The sequence below is a fragment of the Triturus cristatus genome, chromosome 10, assembly GCF_964204655.1.
Source record: "Triturus cristatus chromosome 10, aTriCri1.1, whole genome shotgun sequence".
NCBI lineage: Eukaryota > Metazoa > Chordata > Amphibia > Caudata > Salamandridae > Triturus > Triturus cristatus.
The window spans coordinates 846,227,946-846,244,344 of record NC_140593.1 but is presented as its reverse complement, the minus strand read 5'-3'; the positions used below and the strand labels follow the sequence as shown (position 1 = coordinate 846,244,344).

At 46.9% G+C, this 16,399-nt stretch overlaps 10 non-coding genes across 10 annotated transcripts; all 10 read right to left on the bottom strand.

Moving 5' to 3' along the window:
- Positions 1-244: 244 nt before the first annotated feature.
- On the bottom strand, positions 245-356 carry TRNAL-CAA (transfer RNA leucine (anticodon CAA)). The gene is made up of 2 exons: positions 319-356; positions 245-290 (listed from the first exon to the last, which is right to left on the bottom strand). It is a non-coding gene; the product is annotated as a tRNA-Leu (tRNA).
- A 4,067-nt stretch (positions 357-4,423) lies between these two features.
- Positions 4,424-4,496, bottom strand: TRNAV-UAC (transfer RNA valine (anticodon UAC)). Its single transcript has one exon. It is a non-coding gene; the product is annotated as a tRNA-Val (tRNA).
- A 385-nt stretch (positions 4,497-4,881) lies between these two features.
- TRNAP-CGG (transfer RNA proline (anticodon CGG)) lies at positions 4,882-4,953 on the bottom strand. The gene has a single exon. It is a non-coding gene; the product is annotated as a tRNA-Pro (tRNA).
- Positions 4,954-6,751: 1,798 nt separating this feature from the next.
- TRNAP-AGG (transfer RNA proline (anticodon AGG)) lies at positions 6,752-6,823 on the bottom strand. Its single transcript has one exon. It is a non-coding gene; the product is annotated as a tRNA-Pro (tRNA).
- An 887-nt stretch (positions 6,824-7,710) lies between these two features.
- TRNAP-UGG (transfer RNA proline (anticodon UGG)) lies at positions 7,711-7,782 on the bottom strand. Its single transcript has one exon. It is a non-coding gene; the product is annotated as a tRNA-Pro (tRNA).
- A 2,287-nt stretch (positions 7,783-10,069) lies between these two features.
- Positions 10,070-10,142, bottom strand: TRNAV-UAC (transfer RNA valine (anticodon UAC)). The gene has a single exon. It is a non-coding gene; the product is annotated as a tRNA-Val (tRNA).
- Positions 10,143-10,527: 385 nt separating this feature from the next.
- Positions 10,528-10,599, bottom strand: TRNAP-CGG (transfer RNA proline (anticodon CGG)). Its single transcript has one exon. It is a non-coding gene; the product is annotated as a tRNA-Pro (tRNA).
- A 1,798-nt stretch (positions 10,600-12,397) lies between these two features.
- TRNAP-AGG (transfer RNA proline (anticodon AGG)) lies at positions 12,398-12,469 on the bottom strand. Its single transcript has one exon. It is a non-coding gene; the product is annotated as a tRNA-Pro (tRNA).
- Positions 12,470-13,356: 887 nt separating this feature from the next.
- On the bottom strand, positions 13,357-13,428 carry TRNAP-CGG (transfer RNA proline (anticodon CGG)). Its single transcript has one exon. It is a non-coding gene; the product is annotated as a tRNA-Pro (tRNA).
- Positions 13,429-14,365: 937 nt separating this feature from the next.
- Positions 14,366-14,477, bottom strand: TRNAL-CAA (transfer RNA leucine (anticodon CAA)). Its single transcript has 2 exons — positions 14,440-14,477; positions 14,366-14,411 (listed from the first exon to the last, which is right to left on the bottom strand). It is a non-coding gene; the product is annotated as a tRNA-Leu (tRNA).
- Between the last annotated feature and the right edge of the window lie 1,922 nt (positions 14,478-16,399).

The window sequence follows — 16,399 nt, the reverse complement described above, 5'->3', positions numbered from 1 at the left end:
CCTCACAACAAAGATGGGATCAACTGCTTAATGAGAAACCAGCACAGCAGTTAGTGTGATGGAGTGCAAATTTAACGGAAGGTGTGCCTGAGGTGTCCCTTCCAGGAATACATGGAATTGTGATTGAGGGCCCAGCCTGATCGTTGGTGGATTTCTCGTCATATGTTACAGGTCCGTGCAAAGATTGTGGTGTGTGGGGAATGCACTGCAAAAAACAGGACGATTTATGGGTGTAAAAGAGACCTGTCAGAAGTGGGATTTGAACCCACGCCTCCATGAGGAGACCAGAAGTCTCAGTTGCACTGAAGATCAAGCTCTCTTGAGTCTGGCGCCTTAGACCACTCGGCCATCCTGACAGCTCTGGCTATGTACAGGTCTGACTCTTCTGTCTGCACTTGCCAATGTTTGCACTTACAGCGTTCGCAGCAATGTCACAGGTGTAAAGGCCCCACAATACAACATGGCATGATAAAAAAAAAAAGCTAGGCACAAGAGCGACCACTGATGGATGCGGATTACTTTGTTTCGTCTTGGAAAAGTAAAGGAAGTTTCCCACGGCTCGCTGGGTTCATGGACCGCCTCTTCTTAAGCTTGCATTGAGATAATAAGGTTTTAGAGGGTGCACATAAAAGCAGCTCATGCACAGTGTTTCTGCCCGGTCTCGAACCGGGGACCTTTCGCGTGTTAGGCGAACGTGATGACCACTACACTACAGAAATTAACTTGCTGTGTTTTACTGTTAGAGCAAGGTTCCTCTCAAGGATTCTCTCTACTTCTATTCTGCTGTATCAGCAGCCACTCAGAAAGCGAGGAGCAAGTGTGAAAACTGCAGAGATATCAGCCAACATGCTTGCAATTAGACGTATTAAAAATTTACTTATGCAGGCATCGACAGACAAATATCTGATGCCTAAATGCCAGCAAGTACAGCTTGGGAAAGCATCACCTGGGACACACACAGACTAAGCATGAAGGCAGAAAAAGCATGGATATCCGTTTTTCTTCTGAGGTTCAAAATAATTTGTGCAACAATGCGCCGAATGTAATGAGAAATAGTCAGGCATTGTCAGTTTTGAGTAGGATTCGTATGTTTACCTCTAAAAAAGGGCTCGTCCGAGATTTGAACCCGGGACCTCTCACAACCTAAGCGAGAATCATACCCCTAGACCAACGAGCCGAGGCACACAAGAGTCACCTTTTGCACCGGCTCCGGGGGTTATTGGCAGCGAGTTGGTGAATGATTCACCCAAAGCAAGCAACTGCACATGCTGCTCTCTTCTGCAATATGGTTGCTGTCTTTTCCATGGCCGTCATCGAACAAGAAATGAAAATACCTCCATCCTTCAGACATTTTGTCTGCTCTAGGTGTAAGCTCTCGGTGAGGACAATAAAACAATTTCTGCTCTCATGCCTTGCTTTCATCAAGTAGGCCCACCCTTCAGTACAAAAGGACGTGCAAACGAATGGCGCAAACTATCGTCACTTCTCTTTTTGAGCTGTCACTGAAGCCCCTGGAGCACAGTACGTCACGCTGGTAAGGGATAGACTGCTTCCATTATCTCAGCTTTCCTATAAGTTGAGAGAGTAAATGCAAGCAATAAGCTGCTGTTTTTGCCCGGTCTCGAACCAGGGACCTTTCGCGTGTAAAGCGAACGTGATAACCACTACACCACAGAAACAGATACTCTTGCAGGAATCTTCTTGGCATGTAGTGGGCTGGAAAGCACAGACCAAGGGCCAATGTCCATGAAGCTCAACGTTGGACCCTCCTTACCCGATCTCTTTCTTTGGAAGAAAGGAACGAGGACCACTTTTATTCCAAAAGGCGATTTTAAAACCAAACCTGAAATCACGCTAGAAAAACACTTTGAATTTAATGTTCCTACACTGATGGTCCACCCCAGAAAAGCAGTTGCAAAGAAGTCCGGCACTGAAATTCTATACGCCAAAACTGGGAAACAGCGTGCAGGGAAAGGAACTTTCTCACCATACACGGCGTCTTATAGCATTGAAAAGAAGAAATGGTCCTATATAATAAGCAGCCTAAAAATAATTCCACAACATGGGCTCGTCTGGGATTTGAACCCGGGACCTCTCGCACCCGAAGCGAGAATCATACCCCTAGACCAACGAGCCTGATTCCCCTGTCAGCAATTTGAACAATTTCTGATGCGTCTTTCAGAAAAAAAGCAGTGCTATTTGGCTGCTCTCTCTCTATGTGAGCCACACAAAGTCATGTTTTCTCTCAAGGTGTTGTTTTTTTCACTCTTGCAAGGAAGGGATCAGCCGATATCCTAGCTGCCAGTGAGCAGAAAAAAGGCACTGATGAGAACTGCAGGCACTTTCTGGCACTTGTACTTCTCTGCAAGTCCTGGACCCTTGCCCCATTAACTTCCACCCCAGAAGCAAGGGAGGGCCTGCCAATTCTTGCTCCTAAGAAAGAGGTGTTTGATTCTTGGATTCAAACACGCTCACTCAGCACTCAATGAGGCTCGATCAGGCGAGATTTATATGAGTGGCTCGCAGGACTGAAACACTCACCTGGGAGACCCAGGGTGGCTGAATTCCCAGAATGGCCATTGTTGGGCAAGTCACCTCCTTTCCTCCTGCCTCAATCTAGAATTGGCTGCAAATCACAAGATAGCGTTCAATGTCCGTGTGTACTGCCTACTCCCAGCTACCTCTCTGTCTTCCTTATGTAAATTAAAATTCGCAAGGGGGGACCAATGACAATCTGCTCCTCCCACATAACCAGGAAGCCCTGTTGAACATGTCTGCCTGTGTTGTTGCAGGGACAGTGCCTTCTCCGCCCAAAAGGTGGCAGGAGAGCCTCACAACAAAGATGGGATCAACTGCTTAATGAGAAACCAGCACAGCAGTTAGTGTGATGGAGTGCAAATTTAACGGAAGGTGTGCCTGAGGTGTCCCTTCCAGGAATACATGGAATTGTGATTGAGGGCCCAGCCTGATCGTTGGTGGATTTCTCGTCATATGTTACAGGTCCGTGCAAAGATTGTGGTGTGTGGGGAATGCACTGCAAAAAAACAGGACGATTTAAGGGTGTAAAAGAGACCTGTCAGAAGTGGGATTTGAACGCACGCCTCCATGAGGAGACCAGAAGTCTCAGTTGCACTGAAGATCAAGCTCTCTTGAGTCTGGCGCCTTAGACCACTCGGCCATCCTGACAGCCCTGGCTATGTACAGGTCTGACTCTTCTGTCTGCACTTGCCAATGTTTGCACTTACAGCGTTCGCAGCAATGTCACAGGTGTAAAGGCCCCACAATACAACATGGCATGATAAAAAAAAAAGCTAGGCACAAGAGCGACCACTGATGGATGCGGATTACTTTGTTTCGTCTTGGAAAAGTAAAGGAAGTTTCCCACGGCTCGCTGGGTTCATGGACCGCCTCTTCTTAAGCTTGCATTGAGATAATAAGGTTTTAGAGGGTGCACATAAAAGCAGCTCATGCACAGTGTTTCTGCCCGGTCTCGAACCGGGGACCTTTCACGTGTTAGGCGAACATGATGACCACTACACTACAGAAATTAACTTGCTGTGTTTTACTGTTAGAGCAAGGTTCCTCTCAAGGATTCTCTCTACTTCTATTCTGCTGTATCAGCAGCCACTCAGAAAGCGAGGAGCAAGTGTGAAAACTGCAGAGATATCAGCCAACATGCTTGCAATTAGACGTATTAAAAATTTACTTATGCAGGCATCGACAGACAAATATCTGATGCCTAAATGCCAGCAAGTACAGCTTGGGAAAGCATCACCTGGGACACACACAGACTAAGCATGAAGGCAGAAAAAGCATGGATATCCGTTTTTCTTCTGAGGTTCAAAATAATTTGTGCAACAATGCGCCGAGTGTAATGAGAAATTGTCAGGCATTGTCAGTTTTGAGTAGGATTCGTATGCTTACCTCTAAAAAAGGGCTCGTCCGGGATTTGAACCCGGGACCTCTCGCACCCTAAGCGAGAATCATACCCCTAGACCAACACAAGAGTCGCCTTTTGCACCGGCTCCGGGGGTTATTGGCAGCGAGTTGGTGAATGATTCACCCAAAGCAAGCAACTGCACATGCTGCTCTCTTCTGCAATATGGTTGCTGTCTTTTCCATGGCCGTCATCGAACAAGAAATGAAAATACCTCCATCCTTCAGACATTTTGTTTGCTCTAGGTGTATGCTCTCGGTGAGGACAATAAAACAATTTCTGCTCTCATGCCTTGCTTTCATCAAGTAGGCCCACCCTTCAGTACAAAAGGACGTGCAAACGAAAGGCGCAAACTATCGTCACTTCTCTTTTTGAGCTGTCACTGATGCCCCTGGAGCACAGTACGTCACGCTGGTGAGGGATAGACAGCTTCCATTATCTCAGCTTTCCTATAAGTTGAGAGAGTAAATGCAAACAATAAGCTGCTGTTTCTGCCCGGTCTCGAACCAGGGACCTTTCGCGTGTAAAGCGAACGTGATAACCACTACACCACAGAAACAGATACTTTTGCCGCAATCTTCTTGGCATGTAGTGGGCTGGAAAGCACAGACCAAGGGCCAATGTCCATGAAGCTCAACGTTGGACCCTCCTTACCCGATCTCTTTCTTTGGAAGAAAGCAACGAGGACCACTTTTATTCCAAAAGGCGATTTTAAAACCATACCTGAAATCACGCTAGAAAAACACTTTGAATTTAATGTTCCTACACTGATGGTCCACCCCAGAAAAGCAGTTGCAAAGAAGTCCGGCACTGAAATTCTATACGCCAAAACTGGGAAACAGCGTGCAGGGAAAGGAACTTTTTCACCATACACGGCGTCTTATAGCATTGAAAAGAAGAAATGGTCCTACATAATAAGCAGCCTAAAAATAATTCCACAACATGGGCTCGTCCGGGATTTGAACCCGGGACCTCTCGCACCCGAAGTGAGAATCATACCCCTAGACCAACGAGCCTGATTCCCCTGTCAGCAATTTGAACAATTTCTGATGCGTCTTTCAGAAACAAAGCAGTGCTATTTGGCTGCTCTCTCTCTATGTGAGCCACACAAAGTCATGTTTTCTCTCAAGGTGTTGTTTTTTTCACTCTTGCAAGGAAGGGATCAGCCGATATCCTAGCTGCCAGTGAGCAGAAAAAAGGCACTGATGAGAACTGCAGGCACTTTCTGGCACTTGTACTTCTCTGCAAGTCCTGGACCCTTGCCCCATTAACTTCCACCCCAGAAGCAAGGGAGGGCCTGCCAATTCTTGCTCCTAAGAAAGAGGTGTTTGATTCTTGGATTCAAACACGCTCACTCAGCACTCAATGAGGCTCGATCAGGCGAGATTTATATGAGTGGCTCGCAGGACTGAAACACTCACCTGGGAGACCCAGGGTGGCTGAATTCCCAGAATGGCCATTGTTGGGCAAGTCACCTCCTTTCCTCCTGCCTCAATCTAGAATTGGCTGCAAATCACAAGATAGCGTTCAATGTCCGTGTGTACTGCCTACTCCCAGCTACCTCTCTGTCTTCCTTATGTAAATTAAAATTCGCAAGGGGGGACCAATGACAATCTGCTCCTCCCACATAACCAGGAAGCCCTGTTGAACATGTCTGCCTGTGTTGTTGCAGGGACAGTGCCTTCTCCGCCCAAAAGGTGGCAGGAGAGCCTCACAACAAAGATGGGATCAACTGCTTAATGAGAAACCAGCACAGCAGTTAGTGTGATGGAGTGCAAATTTAACGGAAGGTGTGCCTGAGGTGTCCCTTCCAGGAATACATGGAATTGTGATTGAGGGCCCAGCCTGATCATTGGTGGATTTCTCGTCATATGTTACAGGTCCGTGCAAAGATTGTGGTGTGTGGGGAATGCACTGCAAAAAAACAGGACGATTTAAGGGTGTAAAAGAGACCTGTCAGAAGTGGGATTTGAACGCACGCCTCCATGAGGAGACCAGAAGTCTCAGTTGCACTGAAGATCAAGCTCTCTTGAGTCTGGCGCCTTAGACCACTCGGCCATCCTGACAGCCCTGGCTATGTACAGGTCTGACTCTTCTGTCTGCACTTGCCAATGTTTGCACTTACAGCGTTCGCAGCAATGTCACAGGTGTAAAGGCCCCACAATACAACATGGCATGATAAAAAAAAAAGCTAGGCACAAGAGCGACCACTGATGGATGCGGATTACTTTGTTTCGTCTTGGAAAAGTAAAGGAAGTTTCCCACGGCTCGCTGGGTTCATGGACCGCCTCTTCTTAAGCTTGCATTGAGATAATAAGGTTTTAGAGGGTGCACATAAAAGCAGCTCATGCACAGTGTTTCTGCCCGGTCTCGAACCGGGGACCTTTCACGTGTTAGGCGAACATGATGACCACTACACTACAGAAATTAACTTGCTGTGTTTTACTGTTAGAGCAAGGTTCCTCTCAAGGATTCTCTCTACTTCTATTCTGCTGTATCAGCAGCCACTCAGAAAGCGAGGAGCAAGTGTGAAAACTGCAGAGATATCAGCCAACATGCTTGCAATTAGACGTATTAAAAATTTACTTATGCAGGCATCGACAGACAAATATCTGATGCCTAAATGCCAGCAAGTACAGCTTGGGAAAGCATCACCTGGGACACACACAGACTAAGCATGAAGGCAGAAAAAGCATGGATATCCGTTTTTCTTCTGAGGTTCAAAATAATTTGTGCAACAATGCGCCGAGTGTAATGAGAAATAGTCAGGCATTGTCAGTTTTGAGTAGGATTCGTATGTTTACCTCTAAAAAAGGGCTCGTCCGGGATTTGAACCCGGGACCTCTCGCACCCTAAGCGAGAATCATACCCCTAGACCAACGAGCCGAGGCACACAAGAGTCACCTTTTGCACCGGCTCCGGGGGTTATTGGCAGCGAGTTGGTGAATGATTCACCCAAAGCAAGCAACTGCACATGCTGCTCTCTTCTGCAATATGGTTGCTGTCTTTTCCATGGCCGTCATCGAACAAGAAATGAAAATACCTCCATCCTTCAGACATTTTGTCTGCTCTAGGTGTAAGCTCTCGGTGAGGACAATAAAACAATTTCTGCTCTCATGCCTTGCTTTCATCAAGTAGGCCCACCCTTCAGTACAAAAGGACATGCAAACGAATGGCGCAAACTATCGTCACTTCTCTTTTTGAGCTGTCACTGAAGCCCCTGGAGCACAGTACGTCACGCTGGTGAGGGATAGACAGCTTCCATTATCTCAGCTTTCCTATAAGTTGAGAGAGTAAATGCAAGCAATAAGCTGCTGTTTTTGCCCGGTCTCGAACCAGGGACCTTTCGCGTGTAAAGCGAACGTGATAACCACTACACCACAGAAACAGATACTCTTGCAGCAATCTTCTTGGCATGTAGTGGGCTGGAAAGCACAGACCAAGGGCCAATGTCCATGAAGCTCAACGTTGGACCCTCCTTACCCGATCTCTTTCTTTGGAAGAAAGGAACGAGGACCACTTTTATTCCAAAAGGCGATTTTAAAACCAAACCTGAAATCACGCTAGAAAAACACTTTGAATTTAATGTTCCTACACTGATGGTCCACCCCAGAAAAGCAGTTGCAAAGAAGTCCGGCACTGAAATTCTATACGCCAAAACTGGGAAACAGCGTGCAGGGAAAGGAACTTTCTCACCATACACGGCGTCTTATAGCATTGAAAAGAAGAAATGGTCCTATATAATAAGCAGCCTAAAAATAATTCCACAACATGGGCTCGTCCGGGATTTGAACCCGGGACCTCTCGCACCCAAAGCGAGAATCATACCCCTAGACCAACGAGCCTGATTCCCCTGTCAGCAATTTGAACAATTTCTGATGCGTCTTTCAGAAACAAAGCAGTGCTATTTGGCTGCTCTCTCTCTATGTGAGCCACACAAAGTCATGTTTTCTCTCAAGGTGTTGTTTTTTTCACTCTTGCAAGGAAGGGATCAGCCGATATCCTAGCTGCCAGTGAGCAGAAAAAAGGCACTGATGAGAACTGCAGGCACTTTCTGGCACTTGTACTTCTCTGCAAGTCCTGGACCCTTGCCCCATAAACTTCCACCCCAGAAGCAAGGGAGGGCCTGCCAATTCTTGCTCCTAAGAAAGAGGTGTTTGATTCTTGGATTCAAACACGCTCACTCAGCACTCAATGAGGCTCGATCAGGCGAGATTTATATGAGTGGCTCGCAGGACTGAAACACTCACCTGGGAGACCCAGGGTGGCTGAATTCCCAGAATGGCCATTGTTGGGCAAGTCACCTCCTTTCCTCCTGCCTCAATCTAGAATTGGCTGCAAATCACAAGATAGCGTTCAATGTCCGTGTGTACTGCCTACTCCCAGCTACCTCTCTGTCTTCCTTATGTAAATTAAAATTCGCAAGGGGGGACCAATGACAATCTGCTCCTCCCACATAACCAGGAAGCCCGGTTGAACATGTCTGCCTGTGTTGTTGCAGGGACAGTGCCTTCTCCGCCCAAAAGGTGGCAGGAGAGCCTCACAACAAAGATGGGATCAACTGCTTAATGAGAAACCAGCACAGCAGTTAGTGTGATGGAGTGCAAATTTAACGGAAGGTGTGCCTGAGGTGTCCCTTCCAGGAATACATGGAATTGTGATTGAGGGCCCAGCCTGATCGTTGGTGGATTTCTCGTCATATGTTACAGGTCCGTGCAAAGATTGTGGTGTGTGGGGAATGCACTGCAAAAAAACAGGACGATTTAAGGGTGTAAAAGAGACCTGTCAGAAGTGGGATTTGAACGCACGCCTCCATGAGGAGACCAGAAGTCTCAGTTGCACTGAAGATCAAGCTCTCTTGAGTCTGGCGCCTTAGACCACTCGGCCATCCTGACAGCCCTGGCTATGTACAGGTCTGACTCTTCTGTCTGCACTTGCCAATGTTTGCACTTACAGCGTTCGCAGCAATGTCACAGGTGTAAAGGCCCCACAATACAACATGGCATGATAAAAAAAAAAGCTAGGCACAAGAGCGACCACTGATGGATGCGGATTACTTTGTTTCGTCTTGGAAAAGTAAAGGAAGTTTCCCACGGCTCGCTGGGTTCATGGACCGCCTCTTCTTAAGCTTGCATTGAGATAATAAGGTTTTAGAGGGTGCACATAAAAGCAGCTCATGCACAGTGTTTCTGCCCGGTCTCGAACCGGGGACCTTTCACGTGTTAGGCGAACATGATGACCACTACACTACAGAAATTAACTTGCTGTGTTTTACTGTTAGAGCAAGGTTCCTCTCAAGGATTCTCTCTACTTCTATTCTGCTGTATCAGCAGCCACTCAGAAAGCGAGGAGCAAGTGTGAAAACTGCAGAGATATCAGCCAACATGCTTGCAATTAGACGTATTAAAAATTTACTTATGCAGGCATCGACAGACAAATATCTGATGCCTAAATGCCAGCAAGTACAGCTTGGGAAAGCATCACCTGGGACACACACAGACTAAGCATGAAGGCAGAAAAAGCATGGATATCCGTTTTTCTTCTGAGGTTCAAAATAATTTGTGCAACAATGCGCCGAGTGTAATGAGAAATTGTCAGGCATTGTCAGTTTTGAGTAGGATTCGTATGCTTACCTCTAAAAAAGGGCTCGTCCGGGATTTGAACCCGGGACCTCTCGCACCCTAAGCGAGAATCATACCCCTAGACCAACACAAGAGTCGCCTTTTGCACCGGCTCCGGAGGTTATTGGCAGCGAGTTGGTGAATGATTCACCCAAAGCAAGCAACTGCACATGCTGCTCTCTTCTGCAATATGGTTGCTGTCTTTTCCATGGCCGTCATCGAACAAGAAATGAAAATACCTCCATCCTTCAGACATTTTGTTTGCTCTAGGTGTATGCTCTCGGTGAGGACAATAAAACAATTTCTGCTCTCATGCCTTGCTTTCATCAAGTAGGCCCACCCTTCAGTACAAAAGGACGTGCAAACGAAAGGCGCAAACTATCGTCACTTCTCTTTTTGAGCTGTCACTGATGCCCCTGGAGCACAGTACGTCACGCTGGTGAGGGATAGACAGCTTCCATTATCTCAGCTTTCCTATAAGTTGAGAGAGTAAATGCAAACAATAAGCTGCTGTTTCTGCCCGGTCTCGAACCAGGGACCTTTCGCGTGTAAAGCGAACGTGATAACCACTACACCACAGAAACAGATACTTTTGCCGCAATCTTCTTGGCATGTAGTGGGCTGGAAAGCACAGACCAAGGGCCAATGTCCATGAAGCTCAACGTTGGACCCTCCTTACCCGATCTCTTTCTTTGGAAGAAAGCAACGAGGACCACTTTTATTCCAAAAGGCGATTTTAAAACCATACCTGAAATCACGCTAGAAAAACACTTTGAATTTAATGTTCCTACACTGATGGTCCACCCCAGAAAAGCAGTTGCAAAGAAGTCCGGCACTGAAATTCTATACGCCAAAACTGGGAAACAGCGTGCAGGGAAAGGAACTTTTTCACCATACACGGCGTCTTATAGCATTGAAAAGAAGAAATGGTCCTACATAATAAGCAGCCTAAAAATAATTCCACAACATGGGCTCGTCCGGGATTTGAACCCGGGACCTCTCGCACCCGAAGTGAGAATCATACCCCTAGACCAACGAGCCTGATTCCCCTGTCAGCAATTTGAACAATTTCTGATGCGTCTTTCAGAAACAAAGCAGTGCTATTTGGCTGCTCTCTCTCTATGTGAGCCACACAAAGTCATGTTTTCTCTCAAGGTGTTGTTTTTTTCACTCTTGCAAGGAAGGGATCAGCCGATATCCTAGCTGCCAGTGAGCAGAAAAAAGGCACTGATGAGAACTGCAGGCACTTTCTGGCACTTGTACTTCTCTGCAAGTCCTGGACCCTTGCCCCATTAACTTCCACCCCAGAAGCAAGGGAGGGCCTGCCAATTCTTGCTCCTAAGAAAGAGGTGTTTGATTCTTGGATTCAAACACGCTCACTCAGCACTCAATGAGGCTCGATCAGGCGAGATTTATATGAGTGGCTCGCAGGACTGAAACACTCACCTTTGAGACCCAGGGTGGCTGAATTCCCAGAATGGCCATTGTTGGGCAAGTCACCTCCTTTCCTCCTGCCTCAATCTAGAATTGGCTGCAAATCACAAGATAGCGTTCAATGTCCGTGTGTACTGCCTACTCCCAGCTACCTCTCTGTCTTCCTTATGTAAATTAAAATTCGCAAGGGGGGACCAATGACAATCTGCTCCTCCCACATAACCAGGAAGCCCTGTTGAACATGTCTGCCTGTGTTGTTGCAGGGACAGTGCCTTCTCCGCCCAAAAGGTGGCAGGAGAGCCTCACAACAAAGATGGGATCAACTGCTTAATGAGAAACCAGCACAGCAGTTAGTGTGATGGAGTGCAAATTTAACGGAAGGTGTGCCTGAGGTGTCCCTTCCAGGAATACATGGAATTGTGATTGAGGGCCCAGCCTGATCATTGGTGGATTTCTCGTCATATGTTACAGGTCCGTGCAAAGATTGTGGTGTGTGGGGAATGCACTGCAAAAAAACAGGACGATTTAAGGGTGTAAAAGAGACCTGTCAGAAGTGGGATTTGAACGCACGCCTCCATGAGGAGACCAGAAGTCTCAGTTGCACTGAAGATCAAGCTCTCTTGAGTCTGGCGCCTTAGACCACTCGGCCATCCTGACAGCCCTGGCTATGTACAGGTCTGACTCTTCTGTCTGCACTTGCCAATGTTTGCACTTACAGCGTTCGCAGCAATGTCACAGGTGTAAAGGCCCCACAATACAACATGGCATGATAAAAAAAAAAGCTAGGCACAAGAGCGACCACTGATGGATGCGGATTACTTTGTTTCGTCTTGGAAAAGTAAAGGAAGTTTCCCACGGCTCGCTGGGTTCATGGACCGCCTCTTCTTAAGCTTGCATTGAGATAATAAGGTTTTAGAGGGTGCACATAAAAGCAGCTCATGCACAGTGTTTCTGCCCGGTCTCGAACCGGGGACCTTTCACGTGTTAGGCGAACATGATGACCACTACACTACAGAAATTAACTTGCTGTGTTTTACTGTTAGAGCAAGGTTCCTCTCAAGGATTCTCTCTACTTCTATTCTGCTGTATCAGCAGCCACTCAGAAAGCGAGGAGCAAGTGTGAAAACTGCAGAGATATCAGCCAACATGCTTGCAATTAGACGTATTAAAAATTTACTTATGCAGGCATCGACAGACAAATATCTGATGCCTAAATGCCAGCAAGTACAGCTTGGGAAAGCATCACCTGGGACACACACAGACTAAGCATGAAGGCAGAAAAAGCATGGATATCCGTTTTTCTTCTGAGGTTCAAAATAATTTGTGCAACAATGCGCCGAGTGTAATGAGAAATAGTCAGGCATTGTCAGTTTTGAGTAGGATTCGTATGTTTACCTCTAAAAAAGGGCTCGTCCGGGATTTGAACCCGGGACCTCTCGCACCCTAAGCGAGAATCATACCCCTAGACCAACGAGCCGAGGCACACAAGAGTCACCTTTTGCACCGGCTCCGGGGGTTATTGGCAGCGAGTTGGTGAATGATTCACCCAAAGCAAGCAACTGCACATGCTGCTCTCTTCTGCAATATGGTTGCTGTCTTTTCCATGGCCGTCATCGAACAAGAAATGAAAATACCTCCATCCTTCAGACATTTTGTCTGCTCTAGGTGTAAGCTCTCGGTGAGGACAATAAAACAATTTCTGCTCTCATGCCTTGCTTTCATCAAGTAGGCCCACCCTTCAGTACAAAAGGACATGCAAACGAATGGCGCAAACTATCGTCACTTCTCTTTTTGAGCTGTCACTGAAGCCCCTGGAGCACAGTACGTCACGCTGGTGAGGGATAGACAGCTTCCATTATCTCAGCTTTCCTATAAGTTGAGAGAGTAAATGCAAGCAATAAGCTGCTGTTTTTGCCCGGTCTCGAACCAGGGACCTTTCGCGTGTAAAGCGAACGTGATAACCACTACACCACAGAAACAGATACTCTTGCAGCAATCTTCTTGGCATGTAGTGGGCTGGAAAGCACAGACCAAGGGCCAATGTCCATGAAGCTCAACGTTGGACCCTCCTTACCCGATCTCTTTCTTTGGAAGAAAGGAACGAGGACCACTTTTATTCCAAAAGGCGATTTTAAAACCAAACCTGAAATCACGCTAGAAAAACACTTTGAATTTAATGTTCCTACACTGATGGTCCACCCCAGAAAAGCAGTTGCAAAGAAGTCCGGCACTGAAATTCTATACGCCAAAACTGGGAAACAGCGTGCAGGGAAAGGAACTTTCTCACCATACACGGCGTCTTATAGCATTGAAAAGAAGAAATGGTCCTATATAATAAGCAGCCTAAAAATAATTCCACAACATGGGCTCGTCCGGGATTTGAACCCGGGACCTCTCGCACCCGAAGCGAGAATCATACCCCTAGACCAACGAGCCTGATTCCCCTGTCAGCAATTTGAACAATTTCTGATGCGTCTTTCAGAAACAAAGCAGTGCTATTTGGCTGCTCTCTCTCTATGTGAGCCACACAAAGTCATGTTTTCTCTCAAGGTGTTGTTTTTTTCACTCTTGCAAGGAAGGGATCAGCCGATATCCTAGCTGCCAGTGAGCAGAAAAAAGGCACTGATGAGAACTGCAGGCACTTTCTGGCACTTGTACTTCTCTGCAAGTCCTGGACCCTTGCCCCATAAACTTCCACCCCAGAAGCAAGGGAGGGCCTGCCAATTCTTGCTCCTAAGAAAGAGGTGTTTGATTCTTGGATTCAAACACGCTCACTCAGCGCTCGATCAGGCTCGATCAGGCGAGATTTATATGAGTGGCTCGCAGGACTGAAACACTCACCTGGGAGACCCAGGGTGGCTGAATTCCCAAAATGGCCATTGTTGGGCAAGTCACCTCCTTTCCTCCTGCCTCAATCTAGAATTGGCTGCAAATCACAAGATAGAGTTCAATGTCCGTGTGTACTGCCTACTCCCAGCTACCTCTCTGTCTTCCTTATGTAAATTAAAATTCGCAAGGGGGGACCAATGACAATCTGCTCCTCCCACATAACCAGGAAGCCCTGTTGAACATGTCTGCCTGTGTTGTTGCAGGGACAGTGCCTTCTCCGCCCAAAAGGTGGCAGGAGAGCCTCACAACAAAGATGGGATCAACTGCTTAATGAGAAACCAGCACAGCAGTTAGTGTGATGGAGTGCAAATTTAACGGAAGGTGTGCCTGAGGTGTCCCTTCCAGGAATATATGGAATTGTGATTGAGGGCCCAGCCTGATCGTTGGTGGATTTCTCGTCATATGTTACAGGTCCGTGCAAAGATTGTGGTGTGTGGGGAATGCACTGCAAAAAACAGGACGATTTATGGGTGTAAAAGAGACCTGTCAGAAGTGGGATTTGAACCCACGCCTCCATGAGGAGACCAGAAGTCTCAGTTGCACTGAAGATCAAGCTCTCTTGAGTCTGGCGCCTTAGACCACTCGGCCATCCTGACAGCTCTGGCTATGTACAGGTCTGACTCTTCTGTCTGCACTTGCCAATGTTTGCACTTACAGCGTTCGCAGCAATGTCACAGGTGTAAAGGCCCCACAATACAACATGGCATGATAAAAAAAAAAAGCTAGGCACAAGAGCGACCACTGATGGATGCGGATTACTTTGTTTCGTCTTGGAAAAGTAAAGGAAGTTTCCCACGGCTCGCTGGGTTCATGGACCGCCTCTTCTTAAGCTTGCATTGAGATAATAAGGTTTTAGAGGGTGCACATAAAAGCAGCTCATGCACAGTGTTTCTGCCCGGTCTCGAACCGGGGACCTTTCGCGTGTTAGGCGAACGTGATGACCACTACACTACAGAAATTAACTTGCTGTGTTTTATTGTTAGAGCAAGGTTCCTCTCAAGGATTCTCTCTACTTCTATTCTGCTGTATCAGCAGCCACTCAGAAAGCGAGGAGCAAGTGTGAAAACTGCAGAGATATCAGCCAACATGCTTGCAATTAGACGTATTAAAAATTTACTTATGCAGGCATCGACAGACAAATATCTGATGCCTAAATGCCAGCAAGTACAGCTTGGGAAAGCATCACCTGGGACACACACAGACTAAGCATGAAGGCAGAAAAAGCATGGATATCCGTTTTTCTTCTGAGGTTCAAAATAATTTGTGCAACAATGCGCCGAATGTAATGAGAAATAGTCAGGCATTGTCAGTTTTGAGTAGGATTCGTATGTTTACCTCTAAAAAAGGGCTCGTCCGAGATTTGAACCCGGGACCTCTCACAACCTAAGCGAGAATCATACCCCTAGACCAACGAGCCGAGGCACACAAGAGTCACCTTTTGCACCGGCTCCGGGGGTTATTGGCAGCGAGTTGGTGAATGATTCACCCAAAGCAAGCAACTGCACATGCTGCTCTCTTCTGCAATATGGTTGCTGTCTTTTCCATGGCCGTCATCGAACAAGAAATGAAAATACCTCCATCCTTCAGACATTTTGTCTGCTCTAGGTGTAAGCTCTCGGTGAGGACAATAAAACAATTTCTGCTCTCATGCCTTGCTTTCATCAAGTAGGCCCACCCTTCAGTACAAAAGGACGTGCAAACGAATGGCGCAAACTATCGTCACTTCTCTTTTTGAGCTGTCACTGAAGCCCCTGGAGCACAGTACGTCACGCTGGTGAGGGATAGACTGCTTCCATTATCTCAGCTTTCCTATAAGTTGAGAGAGTAAATGCAAGCAATAAGCTGCTGTTTTTGCCCGGTCTCGAACCAGGAACCTTTCGCGTGTAAAGCGAACGTGATAACCACTACACCACAGAAACAGATACTCTTGCAGGAATCTTCTTGGCATGTAGTGGGCTGGAAAGCACAGACCAAGGGCCAATGTCCATGAAGCTCAACGTTGGACCCTCCTTACCCGATCTCTTTCTTTGGAAGAAAGGAACGAGGACCACTTTTATTCCAAAAGGCGATTTTAAAACCAAACCTGAAATCACGCTAGAAAAACACTTTGAATTTAATGTTCCTACACTGATGGTCCACCCCAGAAAAGCAGTTGCAAAGAAGTCCGGCACTGAAATTCTATACGCCAAAACTGGGAAACAGCGTGCAGGGAAAGGAACTTTCTCACCATACACGGCGTCTTATAGCATTGAAAAGAAGAAATGGTCCTATATAATAAGCAGCCTAAAAATAATTCCACAACATGGGCTCGTCTGGGATTTGAACCCGGGACCTCTCGCACCCGAAGCGAGAATCATACCCCTAGACCAACGAGCCTGATTCCCCTGTCAGCAATTTGAACAATTTCTGATGCGTCTTTCAGAAAAAAAGCAGTGCTATTTGGCTGCTCTCTCTCTATGTGAGCCACACAAAGTCATGTTTTCTCTCAAGGTGTTGTTTTTTTCACTCTTGCAAGGAA